The 24,391-nt window shown below is 38.8% G+C and overlaps 1 protein-coding gene across 2 annotated transcripts in view; it reads right to left on the reverse strand.

The window, feature by feature from the left end:
- Positions 1-24,391, reverse strand: part of Pik3c2a (phosphatidylinositol-4-phosphate 3-kinase, catalytic subunit type 2 alpha) — a 103,570-nt gene that overhangs the window by 78,734 nt on the left and 445 nt on the right. Inside the window, exon 1 of one of the 2 annotated variants that reach the window (XM_013512017.1) lies at positions 17,077-17,106. The exons of the other annotated variant lie outside the window; for it this stretch is intronic. The gene's annotated coding sequence lies outside the window, so the exon portion shown is untranslated. Of the gene's footprint in view, positions 1-17,076; positions 17,107-24,391 lie in introns of those variants that run through there. 2 annotated transcript variants of the gene reach the window in all.

Here is a 24,391-nt window from a genome sequence, read left to right on the forward strand (position 1 = left end):
GTACATATATAGATGGCACTTTAGCTACCACAACGGCTGCCATTAACCAGTGGCTCTTGTGGCAGAATTCTTGGCATGAAATAACCTAACTGCCAGTTACATATTTTCAAGAGTTCAGTTAGGGTTTGCTGCTGTACAAATCCAAAGTCAAAATAGTTGTGACTGGGGCTGGGGATTTAGCTCTGCGGCATAGCGCCTGCCTGGCAAGCGCAAGGTTGTGAGTTCGATTCCCAGTACCAGAAAAAACAAACAAACAAAATAGTTGTGAACTTTCATCATTTGTTAAATTGCTCAAAAGCCAATTAGTATTAAAAGCACCCACTACCTACTCAATCAAATAAGGAGCTATATTTCATCAAAATATGTTAAACTGACTATGGTGGCATACACCTATAATCCTAGATGCTAAGGAGGCTGAGGCAGAAGGATCACAAGTTCAGGGCAAGCCAGGGCAATTTATCAAGATTCTGTCTCAAAGTTAAAAATAAAATAAAAAGTGCTAGGGATACAGCTCAGTGCATGCAAGAGCACTTGCCTAGCTTGCATGAGGCCCTGGTTTCAACCCCCAGTACAAGCCAGGCATGGTGGTACATCCCTATAAATCCAGCACTTGGGAGGCTCAGGCAGAAAGATCACAAATTTGCGGCCAGCCTGGGCTACATGTGAGGTTAAGGCCAGCCTGAACTATATAGCGAGTCTGTCTAGAAAAAAAAAAAAAAAAAAAAAAGGCCAGGTGTGGTGGCACATGCCTATTTATCATCCCCAGCACTTAGGAGGCTGAGGCAGGAGGATCATCATGAGTTCAAGGCCAACCTGACCTGCATAGTGAGACCTTGTCTCAAAGACGACAACAACAACAACAAAAAAAAAACCATGAGAAACTGAGTAAGGGTTTATAATATTCTAGAAATAATAAAAATGTATAATGTAACATAGCTTAGAATAGTAAGACAAAAGTATTAAGGCTATAAGAAGCTGTAATAGGGGCCGGGAATATATAGCTCCATGGCAGAAATGCCTGCCTGGCAAGCACGAAGTCTCAAGTTCAATACCCAGTACCAAAAAAAAAAAAAAGCTGTAATATTCCACTCAACGGTTAAATTAGGACTAAATGCATCGCATAGTTTCAATCATACTTGTGTTCTGATTATCTGCAGGTTAAATCAATTGTTATAACAGCAAAACTTTCCATTTAAAAAATCCTTATTTTTTAGCCATGAAAAGACCAGAAGTTAATTTTTAAACCTTCTCTAGTCAAGCACAGTGGCACACACCTATAATCCCAGCACTCTGGTAGACTAAAACAGGAAGACTGCAAATCTCTAGCAAGTTTGCACCATCAACTTAGTGACATCAAGGTGAAGGTCCTCTGTTAAATTCCCAGTACCACCAAAAAAGAAAGGGTAGGGGGGTCCCTTCTTGTCAGTCCATTAATAAAAATCTACACTCCCTTATTTAAGACAAACAATTTAGGCCAAGATTACCCTGAGAAGCAATATGACCACTTAAAAAGTTACCTACTGTGCAATAGAAGGCACATTTCTTGCTTCTAATCAATTTGATATGGGGTTAAATGTGGATTCCGGAGTTATACCACTTTATTATATCACTTTGGTTTAAGAAGCTATATGAGATAGGTGCGGTGACTAAGATGAAGATCACAAATTCAAGGTCAGTCTGGGCAATTTAGCAACTTAATGAGACCTTGTTTCAAAAAAAAAAAAGCACCAGGGACATGGTGGTACACACTTGTAGTCCCAGCACTAAGGAAAGACGCTCAGTGAAAGGATGTAGGGAAATGCCCCAAGTAAATTTAAATTAATAAGAATGAAAATCTAGGTGATAAGTGATAATATTATGGTAAGGATATAAAGAAGGATGTACTCAAGGAATGTCCCCAAAATATTACTTTGTAAATGAGTGTGGTAAAACATGCCTGTAATCCCAGCCCTCGGGAGGCTGAGGCAGGAGGTTCATTACAAGTTCAAGACCAGCCTGAGCTACAAGTGAGCTCAAGGCCAGTCTGAACTACATAGTAAGACCCCGTCTCAAAAAAATACAACAACAACAAAAAATTACTCTGCAATTCTTTCATACAAGTATAGCTTAATTTCTGAGGCAATTTACTGAAAAGCAATTCCAAATTTTTTCCTCCTGTAGTAGGACTGCAAAACACAGGCATGATGTTTACCTAAAATCTGAATCCTTTGTTATATATAAACCTTATATCAAGAGAAAAAAAAACTGCAAATATTGAACTCTTGCTAAATATGCACCAAGTACTTACAGGATGTTTACAATTTACTTTGAAGTGCATAAAAACAATGAATTAATAGATACAAGGATAATAGTTGAAATGTGATAATGCAAATATAAAAAGACATTAACAGAATCTAGGGGGTAGGTATATGGATGTATCCCACTATAAATTTTAACTGGCCTATGATGAATGAAAATATTTACAATAGAATGCTGGGGGTAGTGAGCCCAAATTCTTCCTACTTGAATATATACTCTCCTTTGCAGTATGATTTTGTTGCCACCTCCAATAAAGAAGGGTCTAATTCTCTATTCTCTTTATCTGAGCAGAACTTATGACTTACTTGGACTAATGGATTGTGGAAAAAGTAACAAGTTCCAAGACTAAGTCATAAGAAACATTACCTCAGCTCTTCCTTTCTTCAAAGCAGCCACTGCAATGTGAATGAAAGCTCACCAAGAATGAGAAAACTAGGAGCAAGAAATGCAGCCAACAGCCAGAAGCAACCACTAGACATACCATAAATGCTACCAACCTAGACTATCCAACCACACTCCAGATGACATCAGCCTCAAGCAAGACCAGTAGAAGAAACCGCCCAGCTGAATTCAGGCCAAATTGTTCACACAGACTATCACTTTGGAATGATTTGTTACAAAATAATAGATAACTGAAAACCTTTTTCTTATTTATTTATTTTTCTTCTGTTGAGCTAGGGATGGAGAGGAGTTACATCCCTAGTCTTATAACTTATTTTAGAAAACAAAAGGCAAACTCCTTAACTATTAAACAATGAATTCCTTTGTTTAATTTCTGCCACCACTACCACTTAATTTCACTTGTCCTCAGAGAATAGTTTTCCTTCCTTTTTATTTATTTATTTATTTTTGTCTTTTTGAGACAGGGTCTTGATATGCAGTTCAGGTTGGCCTTGAGCTCACTTTGTAGCCCACGCTGGTCTCAAACTTGCAAGGATCCTCCTGCCTCAGCCTCCCAAGTACTGGGATTACAGGCACGCACCACCACACCCAGCTGGGCTGGTTTTCCTTTCTAAATTTACCTCCTCTACATACATCCTTAACCTACTGGACACTCCTCTACTTTTTTATTTGCGACTGCCTTCCCTGCAAAATGCTACAGTTTTCTCCACATGAAATCTCTAACATTCTCCTTTAGATTCTAGTAGTTTCCATTCTAATTTTCTTCCTTCACTGCACAACTTTTCACATGAGTGACTCCTTTCTTTATACATTCTCTGCCTTGGAAAAACTACTTGTCCTTCAGGGCCCAATTAAAATATTACCACCTCTCTGAAGCTTTTCCTAAGCAGCTCTTATCAGAATTCACCTTTTTCTGCTCAACCAATTTTTTTTAAAAATCACAGTTTCTTTTATTTTACATTTGCAGCACCAGAGATTGAACTCAGGTCTTTGTGTATGCTAAGTAAGCATTCTACCACTGATACCTCTTTATTTTTGTTAGCTTAACCTGTCAACTTCTCTGCTTCTGGCAAGAGAATCTATAGCTTCCTTTTTGGTCACTGCTCATTTGCCTTTTATGTCCTTTGTAGTTAAAATAAGACTGCATTATTCCTACTCTCATACTTCCACATCCACCACTGCTCCAAAAGAACCATGTCTGGCTCATCAGAGTTAACCCAGGAAAGGTTTTTTTTGTTTTAGTACGGAGGCCTTTGCTGAGTTACATCCTCAGCCCTTTTTATTTATTTAATTTTGAGGCAGGGTCTCACTGACTCACTAAAAATTGCCCAGGCTCGGTTTGAACTTGTGATCCTCCTGCCTCAGTCTCCTGGAGTGCTGGGACTATAGGCATACTGTACTACCATACTTCTTTCTCAGCTGAATGTAGGCTTTCTGTTTAGGTTGCTACACTGATGAGGGGTGTAAATCTCTATTGCTGTGGCCACTTTTGCTACTACTAGAGGAGGTGCTTCCTAAGAATGAATCCAAGCCATAAAAAAGGAAAGCTAAGTAAAATATAGATTCTATTAGTAATACATTACACATCTGGATCCAACCATATCCTTCCTAAACCAATACTTTCATTGAAGTAAACCTATAAATTTTTTTGCTTATGTAAATTTAAAGTGAGTTTGTGTCATAATAACCCCAAAAGCCGTGATTAACACAGAATCTGTAAACTCGTATTGTTGTAGGCAGATGAGTTAAATAAAAATATTATAGGCAGTCAGAGCCCTTGATCAAACAAATGCACCCACAAACCTCCCTGAGGATGGACATCAGGGATTGACAGTCCAAATAGGTATCAATCGCCTTGAAAAAGCCAGGAAGTCACTGACCCAACTCCCTACAGGAAAAGCCCCTGTTCTGTATTCATGCCTGCTTGCTACATGACTAGCTCCCCCATTTGATCCTGATTTAATCAATTTTACTGAGCAATTATACTTGTAATCTTACTGGCTGATCACAGTTTTGTCCCACTTCATGCCCACCTATTGAGTTCCCATGTTTCCCCACCTTGGACCTGCCTCATCTCATGGTTTTGCTCTATAAAAACCCCTGGAAGAGGCAGATTCCTTGGCAACCCACTCGGGTCACCTTCTGTCCCTCTTGGACAGAAGCTTTCTTTCCCTCAGTAAATGTAGTCTGCTCTTAACCTCCATTGTCCCTAAAATTCATTCTTCAATTTTAGAGAACACGAATTCATCCCAAGTATCTTTCAAGTTAGGAGTTTCTTTCACCTATATCAGTATGGCTACCCAACAGACCAAAATGAGCTTAAGTGCAAAGGCGCTTGTTCATTTTTTTAGTTCCCCATAACATTTTAAAGTATTTTGCTCAGTAAAAATGGAACTTAAATTACTGAATATGAATTTTAATATGAGAGAATGAAACTGTTGGGCAGTCCTGAAGAAGGCACTTCAGGTGGCATAATATGGATATATCATAGGCACAATGAATAAAGTGAAATCATCTGTTACTGAACACCATAATATACTGCCTATTTTGTTTTTTATTTCTCTTTTCTTTTTTTGCACTGGGTATAGAACCTAGGACCTTAAGCATGGATATGCAAGAGGCAAGTGCTCTACAGAGTCTCACCCCCAGCCCAACACTACCTATTTTTCACAAAGTCAGACGGATTAACACAAAGTAGCGTTTTACAAAGAGATGAAGATACTTAACTATAAGTAATTCATCTTCTACAACATCACACATTTTTTTTTAAGTCTTTTGTGCATATTATCTACACATCTTTGGTACTGAATGATGTAAAAGGGATATGAATTTTTAAAATTAGTTTGTGAAAAGCAGTTTATTCACGTGAGAACACAATTACTCTAAACATTTCAAAGAAAACTCGTTAAATGACAAAAGTATAAAATTAATAGTTTAAAATATATTTTGGGGGGCCAGGGATATGGCTCAGAGGCACAAGCATGGAGGATGAACATGGTTTTTTCCTCACATCACCAATTTGCTTGCTCTATTTCTAGTACCAACACCTAATGTAAATTCAACTCTAAACATAGCAGTCAGCAATCCTGAACTATTAGCAGCCTAATTACTATACTTTAATTTTCCAAGGGGTTATCACACATATATATTCAAATGGCAATAAAAGGACTTAAAAAGGCTGTCCAAAAGTACAGTAACTCTGTAATTCAGTTATGGGAGGGGCTGTTCCACTGATGTGCTCCATTAAATTATAAAAATAAAACTTCATTTGATGACCAACATTTAGCACAAAATAATTTTCTACAACCTTATTCAAAATGAAAACTTCCAACACTAATATTTCCTTAATTCAATCTGGGAAAGACACTAGTTTTTGAATGAGAATTGTGTGTCACCTATCAAAATTTTCCTAACATAAAGTAACCCAATGAAGAGCACAAGGCTGTAGCTACTTTAAAATTCTTCAAAAGATGGCAATTAAACTATTCAGTTAAGCTTCTGGACACTATTTGCATACCCCAAAACAGAAGAATTAATTTAAAAGTTCTTGGCTTCTTCTGTAGAGACATTCATTTACAATTTAAATCTCAAGGGGGAAAAAAACAAAACAAAAAACAGGTCAATCCAACTACCCATTAAATGCCTTCAGTTCTTAAAATTTTGAGATACCTAAGAAAATGGAGAAACAATTACTGGAATCTACAACAGATACTTCTTCTCTAAAATGATAATAAACTTCAAAGAAAAACTCCATGGATCTGAATACTATACCATTGCTAAAAATAAAACTAAGATTTTTATCAAATATGGAAAATATTTTATAAAAATCATAGTATATTATCTACACATCTCTATGTTGAGGTGCAGAAACCATAAACTACACATGGCTTTCAACAATGGATTAACTAATTTAATCCTCACAACTTTTTTACAAAGTATAACTTTGTAAAAAAAAAAAAAGTGTAACTATTATTATCCCTCATTTAAAATGAAATAAATTTAAGCATGTACACTATGTAACCTGTCTAAACTCAAAGCAGGTGGCAAGTGGAAGCAGCATTCAAATGCAGGCAGGCGCCAGGCGTGGTGGCACACAACTGTAATCCCAGCACTCGGGAGGCTGAGGCAGGAGGACTGTTGTGAGTTTGAGACCAGCCTGGGCTACAAAGTGAGCTCAAGGCCAGCCTGAACTGCACAGCGAGACCCTGTCTAAAAAAGACCAAAAAAAAAAAAAAAAAAAATTTTCAGGCTGTGAGTATAAGATGTATACCAAACATAAGTCAATTTCCTGTTTAAATTGGGTCCTATCCCTAAGACATTGTGTTATGTACATACAAATATGCCAAAACACAAAAACAAAAAAATCTGAAACAATTCTTGTCTCCAGTATTTCAGATAAGAGATAGTCAACCTGTACTTTGGTTCTTCCTATTTGATCCAGTTTTGTTTTTTGCCTGTTTTTTTTTGTTTTGTTTTTTTGAGACAGGGTTTCACTATGTGGTACAGGCTGGTTTTGAACTATGTAGCCCAGGTGATCCTCCTGCCTCAGCCTTCGGAGTACTGGGATCACAGATGTGTACCACCATCCTTGGCTTCATTTTTCTATACAGTGTGGGCATACTGTCTTTTGTTCATGGCCACAAGGGAAAAACTCAAGGTTTTTCCATTAAGTAGGATTACCATTGATACTTTTGGTCAAGGAATTACCTTTTTGTTCATACTCATCTTATGCATGTTTCACTTTAACTTAAAAATTATTGTGGTGAATTGTATTTTGAGTTCACAGCTGGGTTTTTTGTTTTTGTTTTTGTTTTGTTTCATTTTTTGAGACAGGGTCTCACTATGTAGTTCAGGCCTTGAGCTGACTTGTATAGCCCAGGCTGGTCTCAAGCTCACAAAAATCCTCCTGCCTCAGCTCCGCACCTGAGTGCTGGAATTACAGGTGTGCGCCACCATGGCCGGCTCACAGCTGGGTTTGATGTGCTATCACACTGTTTAGCACTTCTAAATTTGTGCTCTTGAGTGAGACTGGTCTGTAATTTTCTTTTCTCATCCTTGCCTGATTTTATTTCAAAATTACAGTAGTTTCAGGAAATGTTTAGAGAACATTCCTGGGCTGGGGATATAGCTCAGTGGCACAGCGTCACCCTGGCAAGTGCAAGGTCGTGAGTTCAATTTCTGGTACCAAAAAAAAAAAAAAAACAAAACCCTTTTTGTCTGTTCTCTGGGCTTGTGAAAGGTTGTGACTACATTTCTCTTACATGAAGTCACGTGGCCCTAAAGTTTTTTTTTTTTTTGGCTGATTTTATTATCAAAATTATAATAGTTTCAGGAAATGTTTGGGGAGCATTCCTGCTTGTCTGTTCTCTAGCTTTGTGAAAGGTTGTGACTATACTTCCCTTACATGGAGTCATGTGCCCTTGCAGTTCTCTGAGGGAAATATATCTTACTACTAATTCAATTTTTTTATGGCTACAAAGTCATTCGACTTTATGTTTCTGTTTGAGATAATATCTTTTAGGAGTTTGTCTACTGGTTAAACTTAATAACCTCATTTTTGTAGTGTCTACTGCATCTTTTTTCCCCTCTAGAGTATAAATTACATGAAGGTGGGATTTATGCTTGGTTCACTACTGTAACCCCAGCATTCTGGGCCTGAAACAAGAAAGTTTTGATTAAAATGTTTGTTAGATGAGTAAAATTTAATATAATGTGGCCTAAAAAGAAGCCCTCGCCCCCCTACTGGGGATTGAGCCCAAAACCATCGCTGAGCTACAACCCCAACTGCCTTTTATTTTGAGACAGGATCTCATTAGGTCCCTGAATTGCCCAGGCTAGCTTGCACCTATGATCCTTCCTCCTTCAGTCTTTCAGAGTGCTGCAATTACAGGCATGAGCCACACTGTCTTGCATGGAAGCCACAGGAGATGCACTAAATAAATTTTAATCTACTTTTGTTGTATTCCATTTTCATTTAAAATATTTGGAAGCCATCTTAAATGTCCAAAATAAAAATAAAAACGATTAATTTCTTTCTCTGAAAGAGATGGAAATCATGTAAGCATTCTTCTTTAGAGCCACATGATCTTTTTTAGCCAGACCAAAACACAGTATCTATTATTTGAAGTACTTATGAGAAATACTACAACACATGAGTGCTTGGAGGGTAGAAATACTGGCCTTTGGCCAGGGATTTAGCTCAATGAGTCAACACCTGCCTGGCAAGAGTGAGGTTGTAAATTCAATTCCCAGTACCCCTCCACACTCAAAAAAAAAGTGCTCGTCTTAGGCTAAATAAACAGGATAATTTGGCTAGAGATATACCTTTAGGTATTATCCATGTACAGCTGAATACATGAAGACATGAAGAGTTGAGATTCCCCTTGGAGAATGTAGAGAATGAAAAGAAAAATGAGAAGGAACTCATGACAGTACTAATACTTCAGGAGGAAATAGGTCAAAGGGAAACAACAGAAAAGTATGAAGACTAGTACCAGACAAATACAAGGAGTAACAGATCTAAGACTGGGACTGGAAGTGTAGCTCAGCAGTACAGCACTTGCCTAGGGTGCACTCGGCCCTGGTTTCAGTCCCTAGCACAGCAGCAGCAATGACAAAAAAAGTTCTACAAAAGAAATGATCAGTATTGTCAGAAACTGTGAAGAGGTGAGGACTGGAAAAAACATACTAGACCTAAGAAATCTTCAGTGGTTTCTTATGTAATGCATTTCATTAACCCATAATTCACTTCTAAAATTTAACCTTTTACCAGGCTGGTGATGCATGCCTGTAAGCCCAGCACTGGGAGGCTGAGGCAGGAGGATTGCAAATTTGAAGCCAGCATGAACAATTTAGGGAAACTCAGTCTCAAAATTTAAAAAAAAGGCCAGGCATGGCGGTGCATGCTTGTAATCCCAGCACTTGGGAGGCTAAGGCATGAGGATCATCGAGAGAGTTCGAGACCAACTGAGCTAAAAAGTGAGCTCAAGGCCAGCCTGAACTGCATAGCGAGACCTTGCCTCAAAAGACTAATTAATTAATTAATTAATTAATTTTTAAAAAAGCTGGGAGCCAGGTGTGATGCCATGTGCCTGTAATCCCAGCCCTCTGGGAGCCAAAGGAGGAGGGTCCTGAGTTCCAACCCAGCCTGGGCAATTTGGAAACTTAGTGAGACTGTCCCCAAATAAAAAACAGAAAAGGCTTGGGGCTGTATCTCAGTGTGAAGGCCCCTGTGCAGGCGCTGAGGGAATGGGTGGGACAGATCTCATTGGTAGAGCATTTCTGAGTTCCATCTCTAGTACTGCAAACAAACCAAAAAAAAGTTAAATAGCTAAAAAACAAACAAGTTTTAAGACACATCAGGGAATGGAAAACACACACACTAAATTCCAGAAACTGATAAGTACTTCACAGGCAGAAAAGCTACTACTCTCATCCCTGATGCAGCAGCGAAAAGAACACAAGCACTGCACACAGAGATAAGAGGAAACAAACCAGGCTTTTAACAACAACAAAAAAAATATTGGCCAAATGTAGGCTAGTATGATAGATTAGAATTGTGATGCATGTTAGAGGTACATTTGAGTGGTCTAAACTACTGGATTAAGAATTAGAAGAACTAGCACTATGGGAGGCAGAGAAGGCAAGATCACAAGTTTGAGACCAGCCTGCGCCACTTAGCAATTTAGCAAGATCCAGTCTCAAAAACAGAAAATAAAAAGACCTGGAGATGCAGCTCAGTGCAAAGGCCTTAAACACACACACACCTCTCTCCTCCTCTCTCAAAGGAGCTGGGTGTGGTGGCACATACTTGTAATTCCAGCACTCTGGGAGGTAAAGGCAAGATCTCAAGTTCCACCTCTCAACCTCGGCAACTCTGAGAGACTATCTCAACATTTTTTTTAAAGGGTGGCGGGTATATGATATACGGTAACTCACTGTAAAGGCCCTGGGTTCAGGCCCTAGGTTCCGTTTCAAGAGCTACAAAAAGAATTACACGCAACTGTCACAATACACATTCACCAACTCACTCACAGGTTTTCACTAAGTGCCCAATTAGCACACTGCAAGCTGGAGACAGGCCAAAGAACTAAAAGAGATTCCCCTTGAAGTATATGTTTACAAGGGAAACAATTTGACACAGAACACATAATTTATAGGATTATGTTATAGTAGTCACACAAACAGTCATGTATGAAGAGTGCAAGAAATCTGTGCACTCTTTTTTTTTTTTTTTTTTTTGTTTTTTTTTTGGTTTTTCTCCGGTACCGGGAACCGAACTCACGACCTTGCGCTTGCCAGGCAGGCGCTTTGCCGCTGAGCTAAATCCCCAGCCCCTGTGCACTCTTAAACACCTAAAGAATCCAGCTGAGGGTCTGGATCCCATAGCAATGTCCTGCCTGAGTCCAGCTAAAGACCTACGGCCCATCACAATGTCCTCCACGAGTCCAGCTGGAGGCCAAGAGCCCACGGCAATGTCTCATGCAAGCCTGTTTCAAAGATCTGTGCCAGCAGGCTGAGGAATCTACACTGGAGCCAGGAAGCAACGCTCAAAGTAAGAAACCAGAACTCCCCCAAAAAGTACCACAGCCATCCTCAGCAACAGTGAGGTCCCAAGCTCCTTCAATGATAAGAAACAGCCAAGTTCATATCAGGAAAGTCAACAGGACAAGCTCCTCCAGGAGAGTGAACAATGCACCCTCTTCCTCTCGAGCCAGGAAGCGATGTTCAAAGTAAGGATCAGAGCTCCCTCAAAGTGAAGCATAGCCATTCTCAGCGACAACAAGGTCCCAAGCTCCTTTGACAATGAGAACAGCTGAGTTCCTATCAGGAAAGCCAACATAACAAGCTCCCCCAGGAGAACCAACAACCCCCTAACAACACCACCTCTTCTTCTCCAGTTCTTCTTATTTTGCTGTCAACAACCCTCAGGTGGGCATTCTACACCTAGCACCACGCAGATCCAGTTCAGCTGGGTGTTACAAACTGACCACCAGTTCTCAATCCACCACAGTGGGCCTCCCAGAAGTCCCAGACAGTCATCCTTTAAAGGACAGCCAGCAAGCAGACAGATCTTCAGCTATCAAAGGCTAGAGGTGAGGCAGAATAGCTAAGGAAAAGCCCTCCAAGGCATTCCAGGCCTTCACAGAATGTAAAACAGCTGTTCTCTAGAAGCAAAGGTACAGTCAGCATGACAGTTCTCCTGAGACACAGAAAGGCAGAGCAACAAAAACAACTCAGCGATCTGAAAAGCTGGCAGCTAAGCCGCACAACAGAGATCTCTGGAGTCCTGTCAGGACTCGGATCCCATACCCTGCTGAAGAGAAAGTCATGATTCTGACCCGAAATGATTTATTATTTATTTTCAGTTTGGAGAATTCTGAGCAGACCTCTAAAAGTTTTAGGTTTACTTAATGATGAAACTAACCAAAAACTCAAATCTAACAGAAATAATTGGGTGTGCCTATTTGATGAACCACGTGTTTTCTAGAAACTGATATAGTTAACTTATAATTAACTTATGCTGATATAATTAACTTATATTCTCCAAGCTAGATCCAACCTAGTAGATCAATGTAAATCAGAACAGTCCCAGATTTTACAAGGTGAATGAGCTACATTACTATACTCATCTTCACCTTGTATCTTATACAATCCTTTTAACCAAGTTGTTTCTTTCCCATCAACTTCAAAGAATAAAAATAGTCACCAAAAGATAATGTCATTTATTAGGGTTTAGTGCCAGACTACCACTTATAGCAAATACATTACTTGACTTTAAACTTTCAGCAGCCAGGCGCGGTGGCGCACACCTGTAATCCCAGCACTTGGGAGGCTGAGGCAGGAGGATCGTTGAGTTTGAGGACAGCCTGGGCTACAAAGTGAGCTCAAGGCCAGCTTGAACTGCATAGCGAGACCCTGTCTCAAAAAGACAAAAAAAAAAAAATTCAGCTAACTACTGCATTATAACTCTTTTCATAGCTTTTCCATAAAACTAATTCTTGAGTGAGAGTTTTTTCCCCTGTAATTAAAAACTAAAATTCTGTAAGGATTACTTCCTAAGAAATCAGCTTTACTGGGCCAGGGATGTAGCTCAGTGGCACAGCACTTGCTTGCCAAGTGTCAGGTGCTGAGTTCAACTCCCAGTACCAAAAAAAAGAGAAAGAAAATCAGCTTTGTCATTATTCAATCAAATTTTATATTTGAAAAATACTCTTCAAAGTGCTAAGAGAAATTCCATTTAAAAAATGCTTAATACAGGCATGATGAAATGAACAAATGATGAAGACTTTGAATTAGAAGAAAAAAAGAACTGAGATCTTGCTCTAGCTCCATTTCAAATTTGAGTACTTACTTTACCTGTCAGGATATCAATTTCTCAAGTAAATAAAGTAGCTACACACTGAATGGTAAGATTCATTTTAACTCCTAGATTTCCATATTAAATTTGACTTGTAAAATTTAATTCTTGTCATCTTTGACAAAGGTGCCAAACACATTCTCTGGAAGAAAGATAGCCTCTTAAAACTGGCTCTGCACATGCTGAAGATTAAAACTGGACCCATATCTTTCGTCATGCACTAAACTAAATTTGAAATGGATAGAAGATCTAAATATTAAAACAGAAACATTAAATCTGCTGGAAGACAGAATAGGTAAAATTCTTTAAGGCACTGATGTAGACGACGACTTTATGAATAAAACCCCGCTCACACAGGAACTATCACAAAGAATCAACAATTGGGATGTCATCTTTAAAAAGCTTTCTTTTAAGTGGTGCATGCCTGTAGTCCCAGCACTTGGGAGGCTGAGGCAGGAGGATCATTGGGAGTTCAAGACCAGCCTGGGCTACAAAGTGAGCTCAAAGCCAGCCTGAACTGCATAGTGAGACCCTGTCTCAAAAGAACAAAAAGTAAAAAAATAAAAAGCTAAAAAGCTTTTGCACAACAAGAGAAACCACCAAAAGAGTGAACAGACAACCCACAATGTGGGGAAAATGTCTGCCATCTGTTCCTCAGACAAAGGATTATATTCAAGAACATATAAAGAACTCAAAAATATCAAACTTCCCAAATTTGAAGACCCAATCCAAAAATGGGCATCTAAGATGAATACACACTTCTCAGATGAAGAAATACGAATAGCAAATATATGAAAAAATGTTCAACATCACTGGTCAACAACACAGATATTCATCTCACTCCAGAAAGGATGGCTATTATCAAGAAATCAACCAATAACAAATGCTGGAGGGACTGTGGGGAAAAAGGACCCCTTCTCCACTGTTGGGAGTAGGGACTGGTGCGACCACTGTGGCAATCAGTGTGGAGATTCCTCAAAAAACTAAGATTGAAGGTTCCATTTGACCCAGCTATTCCTCTGCTTGGTACCTTCCCAGACGGAGATATATATGTGCACCCATGTTTATAGCAGCATAATTTGTAATAATTCTTGGAAAGAATCCAAATGCCCATTAACCGATTAATGGATAAAAAAAAATGTGGTCTTTTTATATGACAGAAAACTACCCAGCCATAAAAAAAGATAAACTGGAGAGTTTTATAGATAAATGGATGCAACTTGAGACCATATTCGTAAGTGAAATAAACCAGACACACATGTATAAACATTGTATTGTCTCCCTAGTGGGAGAAGCTGAAAGAGAGATCCAAAATGTATAACAGATATTGTAAAATGGGAAGAAACTGTTCCAAAGGAAAGAGAAACTGAGATAGAGGAAAGGGAAAAGCAAAGAAAAAAAATATATATATAAGATAAGCTAGTCATACTACTAATTTCTCGTAGTTCATTGAAAAGAAAGGTTTGTGCTAATATTGTTTGGACAATTAAACACCAATATCTTGTACTCTGAGTAATTTAGAGATAACAATACACAATGTATTAACCACTGTTACCTTCTTATTCAAGATTGAACTATTTTCTGATTAAAATATACACATATATAAAGGGAAGGGTGTTACCTTCTTATTATCTTGTTTTGAAATTTTGGGTTTTTTCTGTTTAAAATAAAAAAACAAATAAAATTTAATCCTTTTCTCCAAATTTAGACATGTTAGATACACAGTAACATTTCTAGGTTAGAATTCTGACAAAATGAAACTTCCAACTTCCTTATTTGAATCTTAAGTTTTATCACAGATTTTCAAGATAAACGTTTTTTTTGGAAGACAGAATTTTGCTAAGTAAATCCAGGTCAGCTCTGAATCTGCTGTTAGTTCAGGCTGGCCTCGAACTCATGATCCACCTGCCTCAGCCTCTAGACTTCTGGGTAATAAAAAGTTTTTAATGAAAATTAAACTGCCAGGCTTGGTGGCATACACTGTAATCCCACCATTCTGGACAGCTAAAGCAAGAGGATCATAAATTCAAGCCCCTCCCCTGAAAAAAGGGTTTTCAAGACTTGCTAATTATTTGGCTGGGAATACAGCTCAGCCACACAAGCGCCTGCCACTGCTTGTGGCAAGCACAAGGTCCTGAGTTCGATTCTTGGTACAAAAACAAAGCGTTTTATAAATTCAAGCCCAGCCTAGGCAACTTAATGACTTAGTGAGGCCACAGCTCAAAAAATAAAAAGAGCTGGGGATGTAGCTTAGTTGGAAAGCCCTGGGTTTGTTTGTTTGTTTATTTATTTATTTATTTGGTTATTTGGTTATTTATTTATTTATTTATTTGGTATTTATTTATTTATTTATTTGGTTATTTATTTATTTATTTATTTATTTATTTGGTTATTTGGTATTTATTTATTTATTTATTTGGTTATTTGGTATTTATTTATTTAGGTAGGTAGGTAGGTAGGTAGGTAGGTAGGTAGGTAGGTACTGGGAATCAAACTCAGGACCTTGTGCTTGCCAGGCAGGCACTTATGCTGCTGAGCTATATCCCCAGCATGCCCTGGGTTTAATCCTCAGTATCAAAATAATCATATTGTTAAATCACTAAGTTTAGCTATCAAAAACTCAACTCCCTCCAAAAATGAATCAAAATCTACAATCAATAACCAGCCTTGCATGCACAGCTATATGGGATGAGGAGAGAGGAGGACTGCAAATTCAATCCCAGACTGGGCAATTTAGAAAGACCCTCTCTTAAAATAAAAGCTGTCTATGTAGCTCAATGGTATAGGACCCCAGTTTCCATCCCTACAATCACCAGAAAAACGAAAAACAGAACAACCCTAAAACACCTCCATCTATTAATGAATGAGAGACGGAGGGGACAGGCTACCAGACTAACTACAACAGGAAGTCGAGGTGGATTTTACAGAAATTCATGTGATCTGATTTACACTGTTCAAAGGCCTAAACTGTGCTGTGGAAAATAGATATAGAAAAACAAAAATGGAAAATGGGAGATGGGAGATGAATAGCAGGTAACTGAGAGAGGCTAAAAGAACCAGTACAGGCCAGGGATATAGCTCAGTGGCGCAGCGCCTTCCAGGCAAGCACGAGATCCTGAGTTTAATTCCCAGTACCCAGAAGAGAAACAAAAAAGAACCAATAACAACTTGGACTACAGATTACAGTAGCAGAAATGTTAAGTAGTTTGATTAAAGCAACTAAGTAAAACAGCAAATTTAGATACTAAATGAAATGCAGGGAAAACTAAACTCTTTAATTGATGGGATATTTTTAATCTCCATACCATTCATTATAAATAATGCTTTGTATAAGTTCTACAGGAGCAATAAATAAAAGACTTAGTTCTTATACTGTAAAAAAAAGTAATGGCTACACTATAGTGTAATAAACAATACCTCTTAGGAGCAACACTAGATATTAACATATTCACAACCAAGCATCAATCCAGACCAAACGTTTGAAAAAAGTATTTCCCTGTTAATTAGTCTGCATGTATGGATCACTGTACACAACTGAGAGAGGGACAAAGAAAGGGAAACACATGTCACAGAAATAGGTTGCCATTGAAGGACATTCTGTTGACCAAGCAGTTTCCAGTCTAACTCAGTATTCTAACAGAAGTACTACTATGTGGAGATAATTACTGAACTTTGGACTACTTTATTGACCATTCATATGATTCCAACTTGACAAGTAACAGCAAAGCTTTTGTGCTAAATGTTATGGTATGTGCCTGCATTTCCAATATGGTTTAAGATAATAAAACAGATTTGCAACTATGAAACCCCAAACTGGGAATAATGGTAAACAATGAATGAATGAATGAACAAACAGCCCTACTAGGTTCAATCTCCAGTACCACAAATAATAATAATATAATACTCAAAACTAGATCCAGGCTTTATGGAAATTCTCTTCAATGCTCTTTTATAATTTTTCTGTAAATTTAAAATCTTATAATATTCTAAAAGATATTTAGTACAAAAATAGGTACCTTGGGTCAGTGATGTAGCTCAGTGGCACAAGTGCCTGCCTGGCAAATGAAAGGTCCTGAGTTTGATCCCTGGTACAAAAAAAGAAAAAAGGAAAAAAAAATAGGCACCTTTTAATCACAAAAGCATTATCCTAACTGGAAGAAGCTAGACTCAAAAAATTATATGCTATATAATGCCAATTTATATGACAGTCTGGAAGAGGCAGAAGTATAAGGATAAAAACAAGTCAGTTGCTGCCAGGCACTGGGGGATGAGGAGAAGGGACTAACTACAAAGGAGCATAAAAAACACTTTTAAAGTCACAGAAATATTCTGCTTCCTAGTTGTGGTGGTGACAATTATACAACGTTCCTGTTCTCCATAACTGAGGGGCCAGGGATACAGCTCAAAGGCACAGCACTTGTCTGGCAAGAGCAAGGTCCTGAGTTTGATTCCCAGTACCCGCCCCCCCAAAAAAACCATAATTCATAGAAATGCACACCTAAAACAGAAGAATCTTCTATGTAAATTTTACCTCAGTGACTTAAAAAGAACCTAAATAACTTTGGTGTTAGGTCATGCATTTCAATATACACAGAATTCTATCCTGATGATCATCTTTATGAGATGTAGACTGATCAAAGTAGGCTATTCCATATTCCCTAGAGTCAAAGAGCACCTTTTCTCAATTCAACACAGTAATCTAAAACATAGTTTATACATTAAACTGTAAAGAGGTGTCAGAACAGTCATATATTATATTATGAACACATACAAAATGACTTAGTACTACTCATAGCACTATAGTTTTGTTTACAGGAGACTGAGGCAGGAGGATTGCTGTGAGTTCGAGGTCAATCTGGGCTGCATAGTGAGTCCACGCCAGCCTGAACTACACAGCAAGATTCTGTCTCAAAAAATTCTTCAGAATTTATCTTGGGGGAAAAATACATGTTTCACATAATTCCACAAATTGCAAACAGAATGTCTGAAAAAAATATTTTCCTGTTAATTAGTATTTTTGAAACTGTGACTCTGTCTGATCAATGTTTATACTGCTTTCTCACACCTAATTACAAAGTACCTGCATTAACTGGGCATGGTGATGCATGCCCGTGAGTCCAGCACTCAGGAGGCTGAGGCAGGAGGCTCACCATGAGTTTGAGGTCAGCCCAGACTACATAGTGAGTCCAAGTTAGCCTAAACTACAGAATGAGACCCTGTCTAAAAAAAAAAGTTCCTACACTGACTTCCTCTACAGTATCATCTATTTCCCACTTTTATCTTGAAAAAAATCTTTGTACTTTCTTCTCTTTATAATACTTAATTTCTTCCTGTTTCCATAGGTATTTCCTAAACTGCCAGTTTCTGCTTTTGTAAGAAAATACTTTATTATTATTGTTTATTGGTACAATTTTGATATACATATTGATCACATTCATCATAGGGAATGTGTACCTGTACATGATATATCTTGGTACCTTTTTTTTCTCATTCCCTTCCCCTCCCTTCAACCCCACTTCCCCTCCTTTATCTACGAAGCTTTATTTCCATTTTATCCTTTTCTCATTTTTTTATTTTCCCTCCCTTCTTTCCCACTCTCCCTCCCTAGTTCTCCTTTCTTTTTGAACAATTTCTTCCTATTTTACAATATCTATTACACATTTTGATGAGAAAATACTTTTTAAATGGCCAGTTTCAATTAGAATTTCCCATACTGGGCCAGGTGTGGTGGCACATGCCTGTAATCCCAGCACTCGGGAGGCTGAGGCAGGAGGACTGTTGTGAGTTCGAGACCAGCCTGGGCTACAAAGTGAGCTCAAGGCCAGCCTGAACTGCATAGGGAGACCCTGTCTCAAAAATACAAAAAAAAAAAAAAAGCATGTCCCATACTGCAAAATGTTAAACCTATTTTAACACTGCCTATTCCTTTCTCTTCTCAGATTCCTAATCAAGGGTACTCACTTCACAACAGGAACTACATTCCAGTAATGAGCATTGCATCTCTGCTCATTTAATAGTCAACCAACCTCTCCAGCACTCAACCTTCCATGGCTCCCTCAGTATTCAAGCCACAGTGAATTCATAGCCTCGAGATATAGTATTTCCTGAATCATTCAAATAATATAAAAGTTCTGACCACTGACCTATAAACTTTTTATTGCAGTTTATTCTCCTCTTTTACTTTACTCCTATCCTTTCCCCATTGTTTCAAATAAGTCTTGTAAATCCTTCCTTAAATCTATACTTTGTTCCCTTATCTAAGTATTCCCAATGTTGTTCCCTACACATTTAAACATAGCACCTTTTTCCTCTGGTAACAATTTAAAATCTAAATTCTGTACTCAAAAACCTTACCTAATTAACTCGTGTGTGTGTGTGTGTGTGTGTGTGTACACCAGCACAAAGGATAGGAGAATAAGACCGGGGATCAAGCCTAGGGGCACGACACCACTGGGCTTTTTATTTACCCATCCTTTTTAAATTTTGCAACAGGGTCTCATTAAATTTTCTAAGCTAGCCTCAAATTTATAATCCTCCTGCCTCAGTTTACAGAGTAACAGAAATTACAGGCATGTGTTAATTTGCCCAGCTAATTTCTCATCTATTCTATTTTTTCAATCAAACTATACTCCCTCTTAAAATGTTTCTTTTGTGTTTTACATAGTTTACAATAAAAGTGTACTACCCCTTATATCCTTTCTTTCCCAACAATAATTTCTTTCTTTTTAGTAGTGAGGATTGAACGAGGGCCTTCACATTGAATTATATCTCCCAGTTCTTTTTATTTTTTATTTTGAGACAGGGTTAATTTGATCCAGGTTGGGCTTGATTTTGTGACTCTCCTACCTCAATCTTCTAGTGTACTGGGATTACAGGCATGCATTACTACACCTGCTAACAAACTTTCTGTAACAATTTCTGCTATATCAATTTTGGTAAGTCTCTCCTAGATGGAATATAAATATGTTTTAAATGTCACAGGAAGACATGCAATGAAAAAAACACTGAACCTGGTATTGTAAGACCTGGGTTCAAGAAATGCGTCTATCATATTATGCTAAACAAGTCACACTATCTTTGGGTATCACTTTCATCTTCAAGAACATGAAACTATTAGCCAGGCATGGTAATCCACACCTGTAATCTCAGCACTTGGGAGGCTGAGACAGAAGGATCTTGAGTTCAAGGCCAGCCTTACTACACAGTAAGACCATACTGAACGAAGGAAGAAAGGAAAGGAGCGAGGGAGGGAAGGAGGTAGGCAGGCAGGCAAGAAAGAAAGGCAGAAAGGAAGATGGGGAGGAAGTAGGAGCGTGGGGAGAAGGAGAAAAGAAAAAAATGACAGTATTTACTTGTTCTATTTTAATTCCCAGGCCTGGTAGCACACCCCTGTAATCCCTCCAGTCCAGAGGCTGAGGCAGCAGGACTGATGCGAGTTCAAGGTCAGCCTGGGTTACATACTCAGTTTAAAGCCAGCCTGAACTACACAGTGAGACCCCGTCTCCAAGAACAAAAACAAAAAACAAGCAAACAAGCAATAAGGATATTAATTACATAGTATTGTTTGTATGTATGTATGTATTTATTTATTTGTCTTTTTGAGACAGGGTCTCATTATGCAGTTCAGGCTGGCACTGAGCTCACTTTGTAGCCCAGGCTGGTCTCAAGCTCACAAGGATCCTCCTGCCTCAGCCTCCCAAGTACTGGGATTACAGGCGTGCACCACCACAATTACATAGTATTTTAATGCACTCAAGACTAAAAGATAATTGTTCCCAAACCAACAATAACTACCTTTGAATCTATTGCTTAAAGATCTCATTGTTTTTGTACCCAAATTGCTAAATTTAAAAATTTAGGAAATCCAAAGACTAGTTTAAATCATGTAAATCCAAACCAAGCATGGTGATGCATGCCTGTAATCCCAGCACACGGGAGTCTGAGGCAGGAAGATGACCGTGAGTTTGAGGCCAACCTGGAATACATAGCGAGTCCCTGTCTCAAAAATAAAACTAACAAAGAAAGAAATTGTATAAATCTTTTTAAGTGCCTCAAATATCTGTGTAATGCTCTCATGCTTTTTATTTTAATATAACACAAGTAGATATTATTAAGAAAATATAAAAACACTCTTACTTCTGTGAAAAAAATGAAAGAAAGCTTCATAACAAAATAGACTACCAGATGGCTAATACACTGCTTATCATGATCTTAAAAGAATGGCAAAAATGTTACTTAGTCTCACTGTGTTTTGAATCCATCCCATTAGAAATAACAGATTGCAGGGAAAGAGAGGGATACAAAGTATATACATAGATGCACAAATAAAGTCCATTACAGAGGCAGGGAAACCAAGTCTCTTCTAGTCTCAACCATAATCTTATAAACATTGTAAAAAATACCTAAAACAATATCCCCAAGTAGAAGTATGATTTCCATCAAAAGAACATATACAGCCAGGAGTGTTGGCACACATCTGTAATCTCAGCACTCCAGAGGCTGAGGCAGGAGGATCACTGTAAATTTGAGGCGAGCCTAGGCTACATAGTGAGTTCAAGGCCAATCTGAACTTACCAAGACTCTGTCTCAAAAAACAAAAGAAGAGCTGGGTGGTGGCCCACGCCTGTAATCCCAGCACTCGGGAGGCTGAGGCAGGAGGATCCTTGCAAGTTTGAGGCCAGCCTGGGCTACAAAGTGAGCTCAAGGCCAGCCTGAACTGCATAGCAAGACCCTGCCTCAAAAAGACAAAAAAAAAAAAAAAAAAACGTCTGAATACCATCAAATGATCATAAAAATAAATACCAGAGGTATTAAGCAGTTTGCTGGATTACCTCGCCGTTTGTTAGTAACAGAGGGCAGCCTAAACCTCATTGATTTTATCCACCCTGCTCTCATGAATAGTATGAATTTGTCCTTTAACCCTCAATTTATGTGAGCACTGTCTTCTTCATTAGACCCATTCATTCCCTTTTTCAACCCAAGTGATCACACTTTTTTTAATACTCTGGATCTACTACTGGCCTTATAACTATACTGTTGCAATTTTTGTGTCTGTCTTCCCAGATGGACTAGAACACTTCTTGAGGGCAATCACTGTATCTTTCATTTTTCTTTCCTTGGAACCCTTGCAGCACACCAGTTATCCTTACCCTCTGTAACTCTAAAATCTTTCAAAGGGTTAAATTTTAGCTGAAGTACAACCTTAAAATCAAATTACCTACAATGTGAACAAACCACACTAAAACATTCACCTGCCTTAAATTCTACTTTGGAATATGGAACATTAATAAAATGCATAATTTATGTACCTATATCAAAGCAAAACAAGTTACAAAGCATTTTTAAAAAGTCCTTTCTCTGCTACTCTAAAAGGTTGGTCTGATACTCTGATAAGAACTGAAGGCTTGGAAAATTCAACACTCTCTTTAGGTATAAATTCACTTCTTGATTGAATGGGATTATTTACTAAGTATGAAACAATGTACTACACTAAGAAAGATCCCAGGATGTAGAAACTAATGCAGCAACATTAAACGAAGTTTTTAGAAATGTCAGGAGAAAAAGACATCATATACTTAATAGTTAATTATAAAAAATAATAGTAGCTTCTAAAAAATTCCTAAAGCATGTATGCAAACTTTTATATTCTATAAAACTGAAAGAAAAAAAAAAAAAAAAAAAAAAAAAAAACCTAGGCATGATGGCCTACACCTGTAATCCAGCTATTTGGGAGGCTGAGGTCAGAGGACTGCAAGTTTTAGGCCAGTATGGACAACTCACTGAGACCCTGTCTCAAAATTTTAAAAGGGCTGGGATATAACTCAGCACTCCCTGAGTTCAATACCCACTACAAAAAAAAAAAAAAAGTTAAACTTGTGAATGTGAACATTAAAATATGTTGGGAGCCACTGGAGTTGGTTATTGGTCAAGCAGTCAAGCTACCTCAGCAGGGAAAAGGCATCCTGCCGGACAATTACAGTCGTTAGTCGCCAGGCAACATTACCCGCCCCCCATGATACCAACTTTGCAAATGTATAAAACTAAGGCCCGTACAGGTGAAGTCAGTCCTCTCGCTCATCGGACAAGAGGTAATTCCAGCTGATCCCGGCTACCATCTCGTCTTTATCTTCTTTATTTTTTATTTATTTATTTATTTTTCTCTTTTTGAGACAGGGTGTCGCCGTGCAGTTCAAGCTGGCCTAGAGCACACTTTGTAGCCCAAGCTGGTCTTGAACTCGCAACGATCCTCCTGTCTCAGCCTCCCGAGTGCTAGTATTACAGGCGTGAGTCACCATGCCCGGCTCGTCTTTATTTTCTAAATCCTGTCGCCGTTTCCTCCCACCGAGACACCACCAACTCCCACAAAAAAATACAGTATATTATTTGCAAAGGAAGCAGCAAGTAAGTAACCTGCGCAGAAAACACAAATACCAAGAGGTTCCCTAAGAAAAACTCTGCTGTAGATTCGATTAATTTAGGCAAAATTTATGGAATTTGTGGAAGCGCTACGTGCTTTATGCCTATATAACCTTTGAACTAAGTTTGGATTAACAAATAATATACATTCTCAAATAGTTACAGCCATCTTCCTTTTATTTCTCAACTAAGGCACAGCAGTCTAATTTGCAAGTGAATTACAGCGCCAGCGCCAGCGCAGGCAGAGCAGTTAAAGGAGCCTCTTGGAGGCAGAACCGCAAGGCTGAGGCGGCGAAGGTGCTGCAATCGGTGTTCCCAGCCCCTCTACACAGCCTTCCCCGTTCACACTGTCTTCACCACTCTTCTCACAACGGTTTTGGGTTTTGCTCTGTTTTGCTGTGGGCTTTGATGCCCTAATAAACGACTTTCCAGAGTTTTTTCCAGGCGCGACCTGCAAAGATTTTGGTACCTCCTTAACAAGTAACCTTGTTGAAGAGGAAAGCCTCCTTCATGTCAATCAATCCAAACACCCACTGCTTAAAATATAATTATAACCCCAACGCCTTATCAGGCGAGCACAGGGCAGGAACCCCCACCGCTCGCTCTTTCACCTTCTTGCCTCCTCCGTTTCTCGTTCGTTCCCCGTCTCAGCGCCTGCTCCCCCCACGAAAAAATTTCCACAGCTGGAGAATCTCATTTCCAACGCCAAACAACGCAGGGAGGGGAACAAGTACGTGGGGTCTTTCTCCTTCCATGATCTGTGCTCCCTCCGTCACTCAGGAAGTTAAGCAAGAATCTTTACTCTCGCCGCCCTCTAAGCAAGATGAAGCGCTGAGTACACGCAAACACCACGGCCGGCCCCGAGCGGCGGGGTCCCGGGAGGAGACGACGCGGCGGCTCCCGAGCCCGCGCCCG

Source organism: Chinchilla lanigera, unplaced genomic scaffold, assembly GCF_000276665.1.
Source record: "Chinchilla lanigera isolate Chin_1 unplaced genomic scaffold, ChiLan1.0 scaffold00013, whole genome shotgun sequence".
NCBI classification, from domain to species: domain Eukaryota; kingdom Metazoa; phylum Chordata; class Mammalia; order Rodentia; family Chinchillidae; genus Chinchilla; species Chinchilla lanigera.